Below are 20,472 nucleotides of genomic sequence, written 5' to 3' on the forward strand. Positions count from 1 at the left end.
TGTGAACTGTCAGAATCAGATAAATAGAAAAATATTGTAAAGATTAATTAAGAATAAACTTTTACTGTCGTTTTTTTAATTAAAAAGCAACACATTGTTTATTTTATTATTATTCAACCATTAATTACTAAGAAGAATATTACCACGTTTAAATTCACACACAAAATTATATGAAGTCATACTTATTAAAAACCCTTACAAGAGCGTTATTATAATTATAATACTTTACTTAAATACACTCAATTCATTTTGCCAGAAAATATATAAAATCATCGTTATTGACCCCTGCCTTGATGTGCTTCTAACACAGAATTTTGTAAAAATGATGCAATATAAATTATCCAAATAAAATGATCGTTATTATTACTTATATGTACTAAAAGATAACTGAATTCAACCAAATAAGAGGATGTAGACATGTGTACTTTTCAAAATATATTATGAAAAGCACACAAAATATTTTACAAATTATAGATATCTGGACAAAGTTTCAATATACTCTCAACAGCGCCTCAGATTTCAACATTTAAACTAAGTTGCATAGAAGATGGAAAGCGTGAAATGAAGAAAATGATGAGGGAGGAGACCTATTAGACTGCCAGAGAGGAGTGCTAAGGAAGTTGAAGAATGATGCAAAAATGAATGAAAGAGGTCAAGAGAATATTTCAACAATACATTCGCTATAATATGTTTTTTTTCGTATAAAATATCCTCACGAGGGATTATTATATAAATGTACGAAAGCTCCTTCTGGAACCGTTTCTACACGTCAAAAACGTTAATTGGTTATTCATGTACGGTGTTCATTGAATGTCACGTCATGTTACTAACAGAGAAAAGGAATTGATTGCATTAAACGTAGAATAAAAGAAAACGTATTACTTTACCGTATTTAATGTTGACTTACAATATGATACAATGTTACTGACTCTTTCAAAAAGTTTGACGTTCATAATACGATATCCAGGAAAAAGAGAATATTTGAAAGAATTTTCATTATATTTGTCTAAGTTTCATAGGTGTCGACATGCTACAAAGAAACTAATGGTAATAAATTTCTTATTACAATACAAAGTAAATCATTATAAATAAAATTCGTTTGTTATTAAACGATATTCTCGTATAAGAAGTTTTCACCGATGCATTCAAATAAAAATGTTTAAAACTGCAATACATGTAATACATAACATTCCTAATGGCGGAAAGCGTGCTTTTTGACTGACTTTCATTGGTCGATAAGCATTGTGAAACTATACATTTAAGAAATATGTGCTTTCTCTTTATTGTTTCCATTTAACCAGGCTGAACTAATACAACGGGTAGTTGGGTGCAGTAAGTAAGAAAATAAATAAAAATCGCTGGCAGACAACATACACAATTCATCTTATTATTTAACCCAAGTGTAAGGGCGAATAAAAGTCTAGACTCGAGACGACATTTTCTTTATATACTCACGCATTACGAATATAACTACAAAATTGACATCCGGTGACAGCGAAGGGAAGTGTTGCAAATACATATTATTTGCAGCTCGTTGACTGAACGCCAAGAAGGGAGAAAACTCGTAAAAGATCAAACCAAAAGATAAACACATTTATGGAAACCTAACGCAGCCATTTCCTACCATGACCATACACAGGCACAAAAACAATAAGATTTACTAGACCCAGAGAATAAGCTCTTTGTGAAAACGTTGCAAGATGGAATACCATGGTTTTCTTGAGACAAAATAAAATAAGTTTTCCTTAAGAACATTGGTACAAAAAAATCAGAATTAAACTTAATATGGTGACATATGTTTCACTGTGATTTATTTTTAGAAAATCAAAACAATATCAAAACATACACTGCATTTTTTTTATTTTTACGGTGGCCATGATATTCAGGTAGTGAACACAACTTTATTTTATATTTCCTTTCAAAACACTTTTCACCACATTTTAATTGTGTCCTGTTCACAAAGAGATTGACGCAAGAGACACACGAGACTTATCCAAAATTTATTCCAAAATTTTGAGTAGTGTGGTTGTCAATCATGGGTAGAATGGTGAATGTAGCACGTGTGTAAAGTGATCACGTAACGAGCCTATAACAGGTGTAAATATCCAGTTTTCCATATTCTTCTTCATCTTCGTTGACCTGTTATGAAACACTTTTGCTTCCAAGTACAAAATTCCAATCGAAATCCTAATTTCATGTTTAAAAAAATCGAAACAGAAGAAAAAAAACTTATCGCATAACCAAAACAGGAGTTTCAAAATCAATCCTGACAGATTTTAAAAAAATACTGCATAAAAATAAGTTAATAATTTTGCGGATATGGAAAGTCAATTTTATTATACAGGCGTACTTTCTACTACGAGGGATGAAATGAATATAATGAAAAGTTCTGGTGCATTTGATCGCACAAATCGTAAACATGTCAATTATTCCTGATTGGTTTTCAGACAGCAATGGTGTGTATTGTCCGTCGGGACCAGGGTGGCATGAAGTACAGAGGGTCCGTCAGCCTTTCGGGGGTGCTTTTAGAGGGTCACTTTTGTAAAGAAATGTAGATTCACTACGATAGTCATATTCACTACTTTACCCCCTAAGAAATATTGGCAATTACATACTAACAGCGAACATCATGATAAGTTTCAAAGAATACACATTATTTTATTTCTTCTAACCCTTATTATTAATAGATTTATATTATCCACTGACACTTCGTGATGGAATTGCATTTTTAATATATTATTAGATTAAAACCAATATTTTTAGCTTTTCCACTTTATTTTTATTTGACCAGCGACCGGGTTTCGTCGTCACCGACATCATCAGACTGGTGGGAGGCTATACAAATTGTTATGTTATATATAAAACAAGGCAGGAGTTGATAAAATATGATGATATATAAGAAAATATGATGTTATATATAAAAAAGGCAGGAGTTGCTTTGTTTTATATATAACATAACAATTTGTATAGCCTTCCACCAGTCTGATGATGTCGGTAACGACGAAACCCGGTCGCTGGTAAAATAAAAATAAAGTGGAAAAGCTACAAATATTGGTTTTAACCTTATTATTAAGTTATTTTTAAAATATAAAAAGAAAAATACGATAAATAAATGAACTATGTGTCAAACATTGATATGAAATATTGAATCTATTTTATTGTTTCTAGGGATCAACTTCATTTAGTATATTTTTTTAGATATATAACCAGAATGTGCTATAAATCCTTGTACATAACACGCAAAGAGAATTTTTAGAAAACATTTTTTTAAATCAATGCACACATGATGCAAAAGGGTACTGCATTGTGTCGAAGCAGTGATTATTGATCGTCAATATTATGAAGACACGGGGATCAGTTCTACGCTACAGGTATTAAAATAATTATTATTAATGTGAAAAAACATTAATATTTATTTTGACCCCACCAGAAATCGAACTCGTAACATCCCGCACGGTAACCACCACACTATGGTGGAATAGATTTACAGAAATATTATCATTTAAGAAGTTGTAAACGAATTACCTTTTTTCAAAATAAATTCGTAAAAAAATATCAACATCTTCTCATTCAATATTGTTATACAAACGCCACACATGCAAGAAATGGTAAAAATATGCAATTTTTATTTTACTTATGATTTAAGTTTCACTCGGTAAATACCACTATTTCTCTAAATCTATTATGAGACGTGTTTCGATGCATTCCGCATCGTTTTCAAACATCAAATAGGGTGTTAAAAATGATGCGGACAGCATCGAAGAAAGTATCTCAATACATTTAAAGAAATAGTGGTATTAACCAAGTAAAATATAAACTTAGCATCGATAGATATTATCACAAAGTGACTACCAAATCGATTAACGAAAATATATTTAACAAACTTCAGTTTAAAGTAATTTGGCTTAGATAATATGAAGTGACATTTATGTTCAAAGTGATCAAGAATCTTGCTGTCTCAAGATTACCACGCAAAATAATTATAATGGTTGATATACGACCAAGTAATTCATCCAAAGGTTACCATTTTATAAGTTGTCCCTTAGCTGGAATAAATAGCTGAAGGTTTCTGGTCGGGACATATCGGCCTTGTTAAGGACCCTTCTCTGGCCATGAAACGTGCATTGTTGTCCATTCTATGACAATGCCATACAATACAACATCCGTAGACATATGAACCTCATTATGTTAGGTACCATTATCGTTAATTACGAAAAAGTTTTCAGAACACGAATTGTATATTTCTCAAAATTCTTAATAAAGTTAACTCACAATATTTTGAGTTTGTTTAAAAGATTTGTTCTAAAATTTGGATTTTTCCACTAGGGAGTTGTTTAAACTGATAACTCAACTCAATCATAGGTGGTGGAGCCGAGTATTTCAAAAACTCATTTTGAAATAAACGTGCCAATTAATGGATATATACAAGTCTATGATAAGTCGCAAGCCGTGTAAAAAGACTTCTATTTTATCTTTCACCTATGAAGAGATGTTAAATTGTATATTGGGCTGAATTGGTGAATGTTTCACGTGTGTATATGATCAGTTAAACCAGCCTATGACGGTCGTCAGCCCCGTAAATGCCCTGACTTCCATATCATATGTCAAAAAATAGTAAGTATATATATATATATATATATATATATATATATATATATATATATATATATATATATATATATATATATGTATATATATATGTATATATATATATATATATATATATATATATATATATATATATATATGTATATATATGTATGTATATATATGTATGTATATATATATATATATATATATATATATATATATATATATATATATAAATATATATATATATGTATATATGTATGTATATATATATATATATATATATATATATATATATATATATATATATATATATGTATATATATATATATATATATACATATATATATATATATATATATATATATATATATATATATATATATATATATATATATATATATATATATACATATATATACTTGCTTACTAATTTATGTTGATTCAAAACTAAGTCTGATTATTGATAAGTTGATCTCAACATTATTTTATTTATTTAGGTTTTGAAATAAAAGGAAATAAAGAAGATGTAGGATTGACTAAGACTTCGGGCTGACAAGATGATATAATTGAATGACAGAGTGAAGGGTCGACATTAAAAATTAATATCAGAAGACCAAGGATCCATTTCAAAAAACTACCGCAAAGCCTTTTATTATTTGATTTCTGACAGAAACGTTTTTGGAGATGGTAAAAAATATTATCAAATATCGTCAATATCAAAAATATCAGTTTTAAGCAGGAATAAAATAATTATAAGTTAAAAAACTACAAAATAACTGTATAAGATGTTGACGTGACCATAATCCAAACAGTGTGGCGTATAAAAATCTTCAATTAATTCTCATATATTTATACAGGGTGGCGCAAAATAAATCACCCTATAGGAAGATATTATAATTTTGGCAAATGGCGTCGTACGTCAATCATATTTCACATTTGTGAACTAGACAGCTGCAGTATACAAACAGATTTATAAAACGGGCAGAAATGTGTATCAACACTGGCCGCAACCACATGATGGATATCATATTTTCCACTTAACAGAAAAAAAATGTACAGGTCCGAATAAAGATTTCCGTTACTCAATTTCTTCGTTTTTTTATTTAGAAAATAAATAAATCAAAAGCAAAATTGTATGATTAATTTTACGCCACCGTAGATCTGTTTGTATACTGCAGCTGTCTAGTTCACAAATGTCAAATGTGATTGACGTACTTCGCCATTTGTAAAAGTTATAACATTTTCCGATAGGGTGAATAATTTTGCGCCACTCTGTACAAGGACTAGACGCAGAGTATCATTAAATAATAATAATGTACAGAAATATCAGTCAGATAATTGCCAAACTCTTACGAGACGGAAAATTACGTCTAGACAATTTTATGCATTCCCTAAAAAACAGACAATCTAACATAAAGCGAAATAACATTTATACTTATGTTCGTGCAATAAAATCGCTAGGCGAACTTCCATTGCAATAAAATTTGCAAGGCAGTTTTTGCATGACGTCACCCTCCCGTCATCGTTTTTATTAGTCGAGGGGAGGTTGAACGATGAGATGCAGATAAAAATATAAGGGGGTCTTGTAAGCCTGCCGAATTAGATTCGAGATCAGGAGTTCCCCATCGAGAAGGGTACATAAAATTGTGTCCTGATTCCAAAGGGAGGGTTGATCCATCCCCTTGCTTCGATTTGAAGGGCAACACGTTGGACTAAACTTCATTTAAGTAATCCAGAGAAATGCGATTGACGAGAAGGTATAATGGAATAATATAGTAGGTGAATTATTAAAAATCGTGAAAGGGTGACTACTGCATGCGTAATGAAACGCAATGAGTTATTCCAAATATTGATAGATTAGTAGGCAGATGGATAGATTACAAATATAATTTATATTTGAAGCACTTACTTTGTGATTTTCCATTTTATAATTAAAATGTAACTTACAACATTTTGAGTGTGTCCAAATACTTGTTCACAAAATCTGGATTATCTCAAATTACATTAGTTATTTTCATAAATTATCTGGTCAAATTATAAGCTTAAATAATAAAAATGAAAATGGTATTTTCTAAGGTTTCTCATGTGCGTGATTGAAATCCAGGATTTGGACCTCACATACTAATACAAGAGTTTCTGCTTAATAAATGTGAAGATTTTTTTCAAGAGTTTCTGCTTAAAAAATATCTTTTCACCTCACCAATAGATGTCTCTAGTGAAGTTCTAGTGATTCAAGAACAAAGGTTTCTAAATTGGTTCATATATATAGAACTTCCAAGAATTCGAGTAGTGTGGTTGTCAATAATGGGTAGAATTGGTAAATATTACACGTATGTAAGCGGTTAGCTTCGAAACAGGTAGACATTATAATTAAGTTATAATAAAATATTTATAGTGATTTGAAAACAAAGTTACATTTTAATTATAAGATTACAAATAAACCATCAAGATTAACACAAGTCTAAGTATGTGATAATAAGAAATTTTGAGTTTATATTTTTGACATCTCAATATAAATGAAGAAGAAAAAGTCATAGGCTGCTAAGTGATCATTTTACACAGTGCAACATTCACCGTGATTGATACATGATTGATGCAATACTCAAATTTTTGGAAGTAGATCTTGAGAAAAAGACTTAAAACACATTTGTTAGCTAAATCATTTCCACCATAATATTTTCCCCAATTCATTCACAGTGAAGCGCGAGGTATAATTTTACGAAAATGGCGCTATATGAGTTATCCAAATTTATTATTATTATTAAGTCATAGATATATGATTGATCTCATGACGTTCCGCGATTGAGTTTACAACAACCAACAATCACAGAAAGGTTGGTGTGGCATTCTATTCTCTCTATCAACCCTTTCAAGGAAGCTGCGTTATGGTTAGTTTGTAAGTTTTTCAGGTTGTTCATTACTAAAGAAAGACCAATTTTTTTATTTATAATTTGGAAACCACTATGACGGAAACACAAATGTATACGGGAACATTTTCTTTTCTAACGTAAAAGGCGAGAACAACAAACGGACAAAAAACATTTTAAATGGATGGTCATACGCCAGATGAAAAACTAGCGGGAAATTCTGTAGCACACGATGGGAAAATGTCACAAAAATATATTTTCTGAGGGAAATTACGTACTAGGAGGTACTCGACTACTGAAAGGGGTCACCCCGGGCCGACACGGTGTCACGGTGAGATGCAAAGGAAACAGCTGTTAAAGGGTTGGCCAGTCGGAACGTAGGTAGCGAGGAAATAATTACACAGTATTCGAACCTAAGGTACTCAAAAGGGGATGATACTCTTGGATTGCATTGACATAAACATAAAAAAATATATTTATATTTTTTTAATGGCTTCTCACCCATCTTGGGTGTTAAAGCCAGTGTCGAGTTATAGCTATCAAGTCAGAGATTAAAACTAATTAGTAGAATACAGTCCGATTCTAACGATTTTCTCCATGACAAATACTTTGTATGATTTTTATTGTTATTTCAACATAGATGAAGATGAAAAGGGGGAATTATTTACAGGGCAAGAGTTTAGAACAAGTATTTGGAAACATTAAAACTGTTGCTCTTTAAATGGTGTCAAACACATTTGTTTCATGATACGGATAGTTTTTTGCAATATAACGAAAAAAAATATTACTACTACTACCATCACGCCGTCTTATTGTGGGGGTAGGCAGAGAAGATGCAACTCTACACACGTCTGTCCAAATATACACTCCTAGCTTTTATCTTGTCAAACACCTTTCGGTAACGTAGACTTTTGACACGACCAAATGTTTTTGCTGTTCAAAAATATATCATATTACTATTTCTAAAAATCGATTGTGACACATGTTTCGGTGCATTCTGGGACATTTTTAAACCCGTATTATGCAGATAAATAATGCGGAGTGCACCGAAACACATTTTACAATAGATTTAATGAAAAAGTGGTATTTACAAAATAAATCTTGTGAACTAAAAATAGAATAAATTACCACGAGGCGACTGCTGAATAAAGTAATGAAGTAAATTGAAGAAAAAAATAAATTCACTTAACGAATAATTAGGAATATTGTTACTTAAGTTTGTCTTTTTTTCTTATTAATTTATTATTTGGAAGGAAACTCTATAAAGCACCTAAAAGTACGTTTTCATAGTTCATAGATATGGACACGTTTCGCGTCGACTCCTCAAACGAATGTAACACAGTATGGGGGAAAGCTTAAACTCTAAGTTTTGGAAACTAAAGCAACGTCATTCAAGACGAACAGTTAAAGAAAACTTACGTCTCTGTGTATTTAGACGAGAATGTACGGAATACACATTAATGTACCTCTAGTTGTATGAACTAAGTGTTGAATGAAGTGATTGCTATGCAGATTGGCTGAACACAGAAATGGCAGGCGCAATATATCTGCAGAACAAGGATCCTGTGGAATAATTAATCACCAGGCCGTCGAAAAGGGTATATCACCGTATCCGTAAAATTTACTGCGGAAACGTCCATAAAGCGACAGTTTTATACGGCGTTTTTGTCAACCCTGCAAACAGGAATCGCCGTAAACTTAACGGTGAGAATACGGTTCACATTCGTAAACCACTGTCGAAAGACTCGTATAAAATAACACTTGAACAACCAAGCTATGATAGAAGGTCCTTATTGCATATTTTAACCTTTTTCCGACAAAACATCAAAAATATATTGACTTTCATACGATTCTGTTACGTATGTTTGAAAATACCCTTATTTCACTTTACTTTAGTCAAAACATTAAAAAAAAAACAACAGAACGATAAAACTTAATTTTTTTCGCTCGATAATCATAAAAACAGTTAATAAATAAACATAATGCCCATAATAACACAAGTATAATATCATTTGTATAATAATATCATTTTTGTAATCAACTTATTTTGTGGATATATGAGGATATATGAAAACGACTTAAAAATGTGTGCGTTTTTTTGTTGATGATGTATTATACGATTACATTTTTTACTAAAAAATCCAAATATACGAAAACAGTCATTGATAGCAGTGGCATTGCTTTTTATTTTATTTCTTAAAGTCCTTTAAATATTAAAGAACCTTGGCGCTAAAATAACTTGAAAATTATCACTTGTTTCACTAAGTTTCACATATAAAATGATTGCTAACGAGGGAGAAAACTTCCCTTCTGCAGATCATACGATTGCATATTATTTTCAGGCTCGTAAAAGTTTGAAAGCCCATTTCCAAAATGATAGAGAAGCACCATACTAACCAGACACCCTGAGTTGTTTTGCCTCAAGTAGCAAGGAGCGCTCGCGAGGGGTGCGGCTGGGGAGGGCGGCGGAGCGGCGGGGGGTCAGCCCGCCCCTCATGTGTATTCTACCGTCTGACAGATGGTTGTAGGATCTGAAAAAAACAAAAAATTCCCTTTTTACATTTTACAGACACAAACACGTTACATGCTTCAAGTGAATAAAACCCGCCGAGGAAAATAATCCGGCTTGTGACACAAATAGCTGGCGTCATTACTCGGGGAATATACCGGCAATAATGAGATGTTGCATGACTGAGAATCTTCAGCGCGAGAATTCGCCTTAGCGAAAAGTCTTCGTCTATTAAGAACTAATGATTTTAACGCAGACGTTTATTTTACGAGTCAAAGAGAAAGCGCAAATGTCGGAATACTGTACATAAAATATAAATCAAAATGTTCGTACGTAAACGTAAGGAGCATTCGTCGGTATAACATCTGTGGAGATCCTCACCAAAAAGTTACATTTCCAATATTGCAAAAAAATCAAACTAACTAAAAAATATTGCTACTACTAAACATCACGCCGCTTCCACGCAGGGGTAGGCAGAGAGAATAGAGCGCCACACCACTCTGTCTTTGCAAACATTCTTCGCCTCTTCCACGTTCATGCATCTCCTCATACATACCCGCCGATTGTTACGACTCCTAACCTGACCACTTTCAAGTATTTGGCATACCTGATCGTGCCATTTTTTTCTCGGTCTTCCTCTGCTTCCTTTTCCAATAACATTCGCCTCATATATTTGTTTTACCGTTCTTTCCTCACTCATTCGTTCTACATGTCCAAACCATCTGAACACACCATTCTTAATGTTATCGATAATGCTTATCTCAAAAAATCATTTAAATGCAAATCTGTTCTGTTTACTGTATTCTATCGAAATCTTAATTAACGTGAACAATCTTGTGTAAAAAACCAATATGAAATTAAATCGCACCAAAACGTTACAATTTTAAAAGCTAGAATTCCTGATTACTTAAAATTATTTATAATGGAATTGTGACGTTTTCGTGAGGATCTCAACATTTCTAGCTTTATATTCATATATTTTTCGTACCCATATTGTCTTGTTCGGGTTATGCTGAAACTTGAATGAATATTACCTAGTTTAACGTTAGAACTTTGCGTTCAGGCGTAATTTATAAAACCCTGTAGACGAGTTACGTACGTTACAACGTTCTAGATGTGCCACTGAACGCGTTATTCATGCATGCGAATAGAGTGCTGTCCATTATTTGTACCATACTTTTGCGATACATACATATGTACTTCTGACCTTCCAAGAAAAAGAAGAGACATTGAGGTCTGGAGCCTAATCATATTCTCTCTCCGAGTAAAGGCTCGGACCAAATTATTAAAAATAAAGTTAAATTAAATTAAGTTAAACAAGTTGCATATGTACTTAGACGTATAACCAAATATCAGCGCTCGATTGCGCATTAAGTCCCGAAAGTGTAATGTTATATTAGAAATTTCGTAGAAATATAATATTAAACGAGTCAATACAAAGCACTTCTGGAACGTTCCTCTTACCAAAGGAGTAAAACAATCATAATTGTATAAAGGCCTTCAGATTTTCCGTTGTGGTTTTGATTATTACAACCCCCTAAAATATTCTACGCTTAGATCCTGCGACTCCAACATTGTAGGTTTATACGATACGCATATTGTGGTTTAATAAGAGGATCATCTGTACCATTAAAGTCAACATTTTCAATACAAGTGGCATTTTGACATTATTTAAGTATGAAACTATGTATTGTTTCATTTTCAAATATCGTAGAATTAACACTCCCTTACATAAGCGATATTTTCAAATGAAAATTGTGATAATATGTTTAATATGAGGTGAATATCAGTAAACAAACAACTTTTTTAAATGACTTAATACGAAGTAAAGGTCCCAACTTACTAACTAACTAACCATCACGCCGCTTCCCCGCAGGGGTAGGCAGAGATAATAGAACGCCACTCCACTCTGTCTTTGCAAACATTCTTCGCCTCTTCCACGTTCATGCAACTCCTCATACATACCCGCCGATTGTTACGACTCCTAACCTGACCACTTTCAATATACCTGATCGTGCCATGTTTTTCTCGGTCTTCCTCTGCTCCTTTTTCAACTTACATTCGCCTCATAAATTTGTTTTACCGTTCTTTCCTCACTCATTCGTTCCACATGTCCAAACCATCTCAACACACCTTTCTTAATTTTATCGGTAATGCTTATCTCAGCTTTGCTTCCTTCCTTATTTCACTATTCGCACATCTATCATACATCGTTTTGTCGCACATTCTTCTGAGAGATCGCATTTCGACTGCATTCAGTCTACTTTCATCCTTCTTTTGCCAACTCCATACATTAGAGTTGGAGCCAGGACTCCGTTGTGCACTGTCAGTTTAGCTTCCCAAGGTCCCAATCCTAAGAAATAAAAATGAAAGAGTTTCTGCTTCATAAAAAGTTTCTCATATCTCATCACAGATGTCTCCAGTGAAATTCTAGTTGATGCAAACAGTTTTCAAAATTCTTCAATGTTATTAGAAGTTCCAAGAATTTGAGTAGTGTGGTTGTCAATCATAGGTAGAATTATTTATTGATTTGGCGTTTAATTTGTAAAACTCCAATTTAATTTATGTTTCAATTTTTAAATCAAACACAGCTTTTTTGAGTCTACCAAGTTGTATTTTATTGAAAAAAAATACATCAAAATTAATATTGTGACAATTGTTTCGCCTAGTTTTGGCATTTTAAACGAAAGAATTTTTTAATGTTACATGAATGTAAAGTGATCACTTAAACCAGTATATGATGGTCGTAAGCCCCGTTAATGCCCAGACTTCCATATTCTTTTGTTAGAGATTAAAATATGTCAGTTAGGCTTCTCCGAAACTAAGTAAAAGTACCTACATATTTTGATACTGAAACTTGTCATTTAAAAAACAACAGTAATTTTTTTAAAATAACAAGTTCCCTTAAATAAACTCAGATACAACGCCTTTTTATGGACATAATAGAGGATTCAAGAGCAGCCCATCGGAAGACGTCGTTTCCGTATAATAAATAACCCTAGACCATAATTTATATCCAGATGGGCCTATTTATTGTAAAAGTATCAAAAATAAAAGCTTCGAAACATCAACCCCGAGCTTAAAACAAACACCTAAACTTACGGCCTTCACTGCTTAAATATTGGCTCAGATTATGGTTTAAATTCTTTTTTAGAAAGTGTGACTTTTAATTTTTAGTTTTATCGACAGTCAATAAAACAATTTAACAAAAAGTTGTCACCTTGTTATTAAAAATATTTTAGTATTTTTATTTTGTTTAACATCCGTTAGCTTTATGTTGTAGAACTACATACCATTTCGTAAACAAATAACATAAAATAAGATAAATATATATTTTTGTCTTATTTTTTGTTAACTACATACATATGTCAACAAATTTAGGAAAGGCACATTTAGTTGTTGTTGTTTTATTAATACAACTACATATATTGTAGTCTAATAAACTGTTATTTTTTGACATCTCATCAAATATGAAGAAGAATATGTTGAATAAGTCATCTTTGATGAGATGTCAAAAATAAATATGAAAATAACTCCTGTAATTGGAGATAATCCAGATTTTGTGAACAAGTATTTGGACACTCTCAAAATGTTGTTAATAAACTGTTAATGTACAATATAAATTCTTAATTAATTAAACAATGTAACGAAATTGTGTCGCTAAAATTATCATAAATATTTTTTATTATTATTTACTTCCGTAAGTTCAATGTTCTAATAAGATTCCATACACCATATAATAAAAATTAGTAACATTTTGAGTGTGTCCAAATGCATATTTTCAAATCTAGATTATCTCCGCTTAGGAATTATTTTATACATTTTTTGACAAAGAATATGGAAGTCTTTGCATTTACAGGGTTTTACGACCGGCATAGGCTGGTTTAGGCAAACAAGCCTATGACGGTCGTAAACCTTGTAAATGCCCAGACTTCCATATTCTTCTTGATCTATGTTTAGATGTAAAAAAAATGGCATGTTATTTACAAAAAAGTTATATACATTTAGTGTATATTTTCGTCCTATTTTTATTACATATCGCTCACTCCTTTCAAGAACGTCATAAATCAAAGAACTTGATTTCTCAGGAGAGATTTTTAAAGATTAAAAATATAGTACAATGTATTAAAAATAAATATCAAGCAACTTATTGAACTTTTTACTGTGCAACAGATCTCTTTAGGTAAAACCTGAAGGTTTTTTTCCATCTGAAATATATATAGTATATTTTAAAAAAATAATTAAACGATACCTTTTCTTCAAAATGCAAAAACAACACTTTCTGCCCTGTAGCGGGTAAATATTAAGTTAAAAATATGCCGCTTTTGCTGGAATATAGAACATTTTCTGGGCATCGCGAAAACATGCACAACTGAAAATTGACGATTTTTGGTTTATGACGTTCTTGAAAGGAGTAAACGATATGTCAAGACATCAAAATCAAAGAGCCATGTCAACGTTTATGTTACTTTTTTTTCATAAATGGATGGTTATAGAATCTTTTGGTCAGGACACATCTATAGTGATGCGATGATCGGGGTATTTCGTAAGTACGAAAGCTTTTAAACTCCTTCACGCTTGAGGGCAAACGAGAATAAACCTACGCATTGTCCGAAAAGCATGTTTCTACGAAATAAAATATAATAATTTGCGTAAGGAAGTAAATATTTATCTGTTAAAAAGTGTTTTTGTTCTTGTTGAAACAGCAAAAGAGCAATTTGATTACGATTGTTTATTTTTTACGAGATCCTCGTCTTAAATGTTTATACAATAATATAATAATGAAAAGACGAAAGCAAAAATTGAAGGAGAAGTTAAAAGACATTTGGTCTATAAAGTTGATAAAAATACGGATGAAAATCGTAGAAATTTTAAACGTTTCATTCACACAGCGCGCTGTCTGCAGCGTTCTCAACAAATATTAAGGAAATGAAATGTTAATTTCAATGGAAATGGGGAATTTAAAAAGTCATTAAAGATCAGAGTGAGAAAGGAATTTTTGTTTATAATACAATATACAGTAATAAGCAGGTCTTGATTTTATGTACTGAAAAGATATGTGCGTTATTTAAAGGACTGTGACATGCGTCATCATGTATCAGAGCAATAAATACTCATACCATAATGAATGAACATGAAACACGCACACACACAAATAAATAAATGTATGTGTGTATATATATATATATATATATATATATATATATATATATATATATATATATATATATATATATATATATATATATATATATATATATATATATATATATATATATATATATATATATATATATATATATATATATTATATATAATTAAATTTGATTAATCTTTGCTCTATAATTTTGGCACAAATTTTACCAGGGGATATTTTCTTGTAAATATTTGTTTTCTACTGATTACACTTAAACATTAATAATAATGAGATACTAAATATTGTTATCAGATATTATCAACAAAAAATATATATATATATCTTTTTGAAATATAGATGTGAAAGATATAAATATGAGATATTTTAAATAAAATGACAAATCAAAAATGAAATAAAGCCAATAGACGCGTTTTATTTAGTAAACAAATTTAAAGTATTTATTGATTGGTCGCGGATAGTCGTATATTATCTATGAAATGAATTCCGAGAAGCACAAAATGTATTTAATTAAATGATGAATAAAGAGAAAATGAATGACTATCGATACGAGTATGCAATAATTGAATGTAATATGTGTATGGAAGGGGTTCCTCTAGTAGTATACTGCATATATAAATATCCCCACACGCTTAATCCAAGCCATCATTTCAGCATTCGCCACGCACCCAATGCCTACTTTACTTTGAGATTCATCAGAGCGATGAATTAGGGGATTAATGTCACCCGTCAATGCTTTAGCTAGGATTAATCTCTCCATTTTCGATGACGCTACGAAAGCAAAAGCGGAAACATGTGATAGATTTACCCGTAAACAACTTTCCTTTCTACGATTCCGACTGTAAAAAACATCTCATTTACATTAAAACTAAAAATGTTTCAAGTATTTTTTTAACATTATAAATTAAAAATAGAGTGTAACTTTGTATTAAAATCACGATATTTTATAGTAATTAGAAAGTTACATTTTGATTATAAAATGGAGAATCACAAAGTTAGTGCTTCAAATATAAATTACATTATAAATTTATTTCATAATTTCGCAAATTTATTTAATAATCGTAACAGAAATATGTATGATAAAAAAATATATACTTTTATAACGTGGGTATACTGGCAAATAGCATAAACCCTAAAATCCCTGTTATTTAAAGCTTGTAGCCTGAATGAAATACCCGCTAATTAACTTAAAGTAAAATTTACTTTTAAAATCACATATATATGACATTTCAAACTACTTAGTGTATTTTGCCAGTTTTTAGAACGTTGAAAACTTTATAGTATGCATCATTAAGTCAAAATTGCATATTTTATTGCCACCCACGATATTATGTTATCCACAGAACGATGTTTACGCATTTTCGCGGAATGAATACCGAACGCCATTATGTTACTAATAGAAACTCTCGACATTATTTATTTATTTATTACAATATAAATAGAGCGAAATTACCAAATTTTAATACTTATTAAATACTACTGCAGGAAAATTGATGTAACAGACTTACAGTGTTCGACTGATAATTTATTTTATGATCGAGATAAGCAAAGCAAACGGGTTTAATTGTTTAAACAAACTTGTTATATTAATTAAAACTTTCTACATATCGCCTTTTGAATTTCCACCTTAAAGTTTGCATAAAAGGAACTAATTATTAATAAGCAGTGGTGCACTTTATAAGGGTACCTGCACAGTAGTTTTATAAGCATAAAGAAGCTTTTGAAATACGATTTCTGCTGTGAAAATCGTTAGCAAAGATTTTCAGTATCCATTAATGTTACGTGTTATCTATGATTAAGTAACGTGTTATTTATAATAGGTATAATAGTCCATGAATTATAAATGATACGTTCCGATATTTATACTATTGATACGAGTATTTACCAACTTTCAGAAGGATACTCGACGGTGTTATTTGATTTTTATTTCACAAGGAATACAATGCGCCCCCTGCAATAATTAAATTAGTCAACTCTGGATGAATATCCATCCGAAGTCGTAGTATGCCTGGGGGTTCTTCGTTTGAGACGGTGTAAACCAACTTTTCAAAGCGTAACAGTTAGGTACTTACGTAATTATTATTCAGCATTAAATTGTACTTTATTCAAATAAGAAAATCACCAAATTGAAAGCGTTTTGAACGGACATTTTATTCATAACCTCACGAAATGTCGAGTAAAGTCAGATCATTGATTAAAATTACTTCCGGTTAACTCGCATTCAATTTTTTATATTGGTTAATGGTGGATTTTTAATCCTCTAGGTTTATATAATAAAATGAAGTTCAAAATTATTATTTATTGACTTGGCGTTTAATTTGTAGAACTCCATTTTAATTTATGTATTTATTTTAAATCAAACACAGATTTTTTTAGTCTACTAAGTTGTATTTCATTAACAAAAAACACATAAAAAATTATATTGTGACAATTGTTTCGCCTTGTTAGGGCATTATCAAACGAATGTATTTCTTGACATTCGTTTGATAATGCCCTAACAAGGCGAAACAATTGTCACAATATAATTTTTTATGTGTTTTTTGTTAATAAAATACAACTTAGTAGACTCAAAAAATCTGTGTTTGATTTAAAATAAATACATAAATTCAAAATTATTTATTAATGCTATCAGACACTGGATTGTTTACCTTACAGATGATATATCAATACAAATTATAGGTGTCTTAATTGAAACGAAGCATCTACCATAGATGATTTAAAATAAAAGTAAAAGCGCATTTATTTTCATCATTTCCACTATTTCCTTTTCCCCATTTTAATCACTGTCAAACACCCTTGAGGTAGTAGTTCACGAAAAAGAGACTGTTTAAATTATTAAAATTTGTTATTATTACCACCATGAAGTACTATATGTTGAAATAAACGTAGTGAAAGAGGAAGAAAAGAAAAGACAATAAAATGCAAAGCTGTATAAAATTAATAAAGGCGTTTGAAGATTGGTTTACGAGAAGAATGTAGAAATATAATATATTTTTCTACAAAAAAGAACAAACATTATTCTCGTTGAATATTTGTAGTATTCCGTTATTCTTCAATATACCTTTTTCCTGGAAGGGTGGCAAGAAATGTTGCAGGTTCGAAGCGCTATAGCGTTTAGTTAAAAAGCTTCTAATGAAATAAACCTTTACCGCGAGGAGCCACGATGAAAACATATCTTTCACTATAAAATAGCTTTAAATGAAATTGCCTTTTTATCGTGGTAAAATATGTCGGGCAATATAAACCGCACTTAGCAGAAATCGGACCTAACGGCGGCTACCTAGTTCACGGTAGCCCGTATGAATTTTTTGTTCATTCAATTTCTCATGCGGAATTTTACGTACATTATTTTCTTTTAGCATATAGCACAAAGTGATCTATTTGACTGCAGTGAAATGGAATTAACCGTAGCCGCTTATAAGTTTATTACGAGGCCAGTAAAACCTCGATATAACGGACCTCTATGTAACGAACTTCGGATATAAAGGACAAAACATCCGGTCAAATGTAAAAAAAAGTAGTTAATATTATGCCAGAGAAGAAGTAGGTGAGGAAGAAGCTGAGGTTTCACAATGGCTATAGGAAGGTGATGTGGCCCTGGATATAATATCATGACTTAAAGTGAAAGAGCAGATGAAGTTATGATCCCTAAAAAATGAGGATGAAAGTGAATGTAGCGAAGAAAAAGAAGAAACACCAATGTCAAAAATTATCAGTGGTAAGATCACATCTCTACGATGTAATAATTCGTCAGATAACGAACATCAATTATATAATACTCGTATTCCTAATTTTATACGTTTGATTTTAAAAAAAAAACAGCAATTTTGCAAAAAAAAATGATTCCTTTTTCAAAGCAGGATACCGTAAGCCAACCCGTCGATATCAAACAGCAACGATACTTCACGACGAGTGTCCGAAGATAATAAATATAATTTTGTTTTATATTGTTAACTTATATCTTAAAACAGTGTTCATATTTTCAAACAAAAATATATTTTAAACCTATTTTTATATAACGGACACCCCCTCCCCCAATAAGTCCGTTATATCGAGGTTTTACTGTGTTTCTGAAAGAGATTAGGACATGTTTTAATTTTCAAAACTGTTGTAACATTTTATTTTAGAAAATATATGAAATATGGCCCAAGCTTAACAATAAACAAGTCACCGGATTTCTTCAGATCTGGGATCCGATCGTTTTTAGGCCGAAAATGAATTTCCCGCATCTCCTGTCAGCATCGCATAAATCACTCGATAAATGGCTGACCAGAATCAACCACTCCGGAGAAACATCGCAGTCTATAAAGCAGGGCGATATACGAGGTAGGAGAGTTTTCATCTATATTTATTGTCCATGGCGTGGCGTTGTAGAACGAGTGCAAAATAGACTCAGAATCCGGCCGAAGAACTCTTCAACCGTGAATTTTTACGATATGATGAAATATGTGTATATTTAGTGATAGAAAAGCTTAAACAACATGAATCGTTTAACAAGACCCTTTAAATGTCTTACAAATCCAAAGAGAGCTTGTTGTAATAATAAAGTGTTGCCGATGGAAATGTGATTTTTAAATGTAACAAATCTTGAAGTATTAATGCTGAAACTAACTAACTGACCATAACGCCGCTTCCCCACAGGGGTAGGCAGAGGAAATAAAACGCCACACCGATCTGTCTTTAGAAACAATCTTCGCGTCTTCGAAATTTCATGCATCTCCTCATACATATCCACCAATTATTCCGACTTCTGATCTGACCACTTTTAAGTATTTGAAATAATGGACCACGTCGGCTTTAAAAAAATACTATTTTTTCTTCACTCATTCGATTCACATGCCCAATCCATCTCAACAAACCTTTCCTTATTTTATCAATAATGCTATTTTCCTTGCATTATTTTCTCATTTCACTAATCGAACATCTATCATACAACGTTTTGCCGCACATTCGTTTGAGATAACGCATTTCGACTGCATTAGTGTAAGGATATTGATAAAGTTTTGTTAGAAAAGAATCATTACTTCCTACAGGGGGCTATTGAAAATATTTTAATGGTCATTGAGACACATCTGGACCTTCATGAATATAAACATTATTTTAATTTCGACGAAACAATGAAATTAGGATTTCCCCACAAAAGGAAAAGGGATAAATCTTGTTTGGTCGCTTTACAAACGATTAAACCATTTTTGTGATTGGAAAACCGTGTCATGCTTAACAAAATGAAAGCAATAAACCGATTCTAAAGCGGAGTACACATTCGATTTATTATAAGAGAATTACCAAGTAAAAGAATATTACACTTATCGGGTTTCGATACTCGGGCAATCTTCATCAAAAGGTAG

General features: G+C 31.4%; 1 protein-coding gene across 6 annotated transcripts in view; it reads right to left on the reverse strand.

Moving 5' to 3' along the window:
• The window catches only part of LOC148303421 (fat-like cadherin-related tumor suppressor homolog), a 448,267-nt gene that overhangs the window by 236,626 nt on the left and 191,169 nt on the right, over positions 1 to 20,472 (reverse strand). For all 6 annotated transcript variants that reach the window (XM_088269965.1, XM_088269962.1, XM_088269964.1 and 3 more), the window contains exon 2: positions 9,858 to 9,991. The gene's annotated coding sequence lies outside the window, so the exon portion shown is untranslated. The remainder of the gene's footprint in view (positions 1 to 9,857; positions 9,992 to 20,472) is intronic.

Source organism: Brachycentrus maculatus, unplaced genomic scaffold (assembly GCF_059751285.1).
Source record: "Brachycentrus maculatus isolate JH-2025_06_01 unplaced genomic scaffold, ASM5975128v1 h1tg000369l, whole genome shotgun sequence".
Taxonomy (NCBI): Eukaryota; Metazoa; Arthropoda; class Insecta; order Trichoptera; family Brachycentridae; genus Brachycentrus; species Brachycentrus maculatus.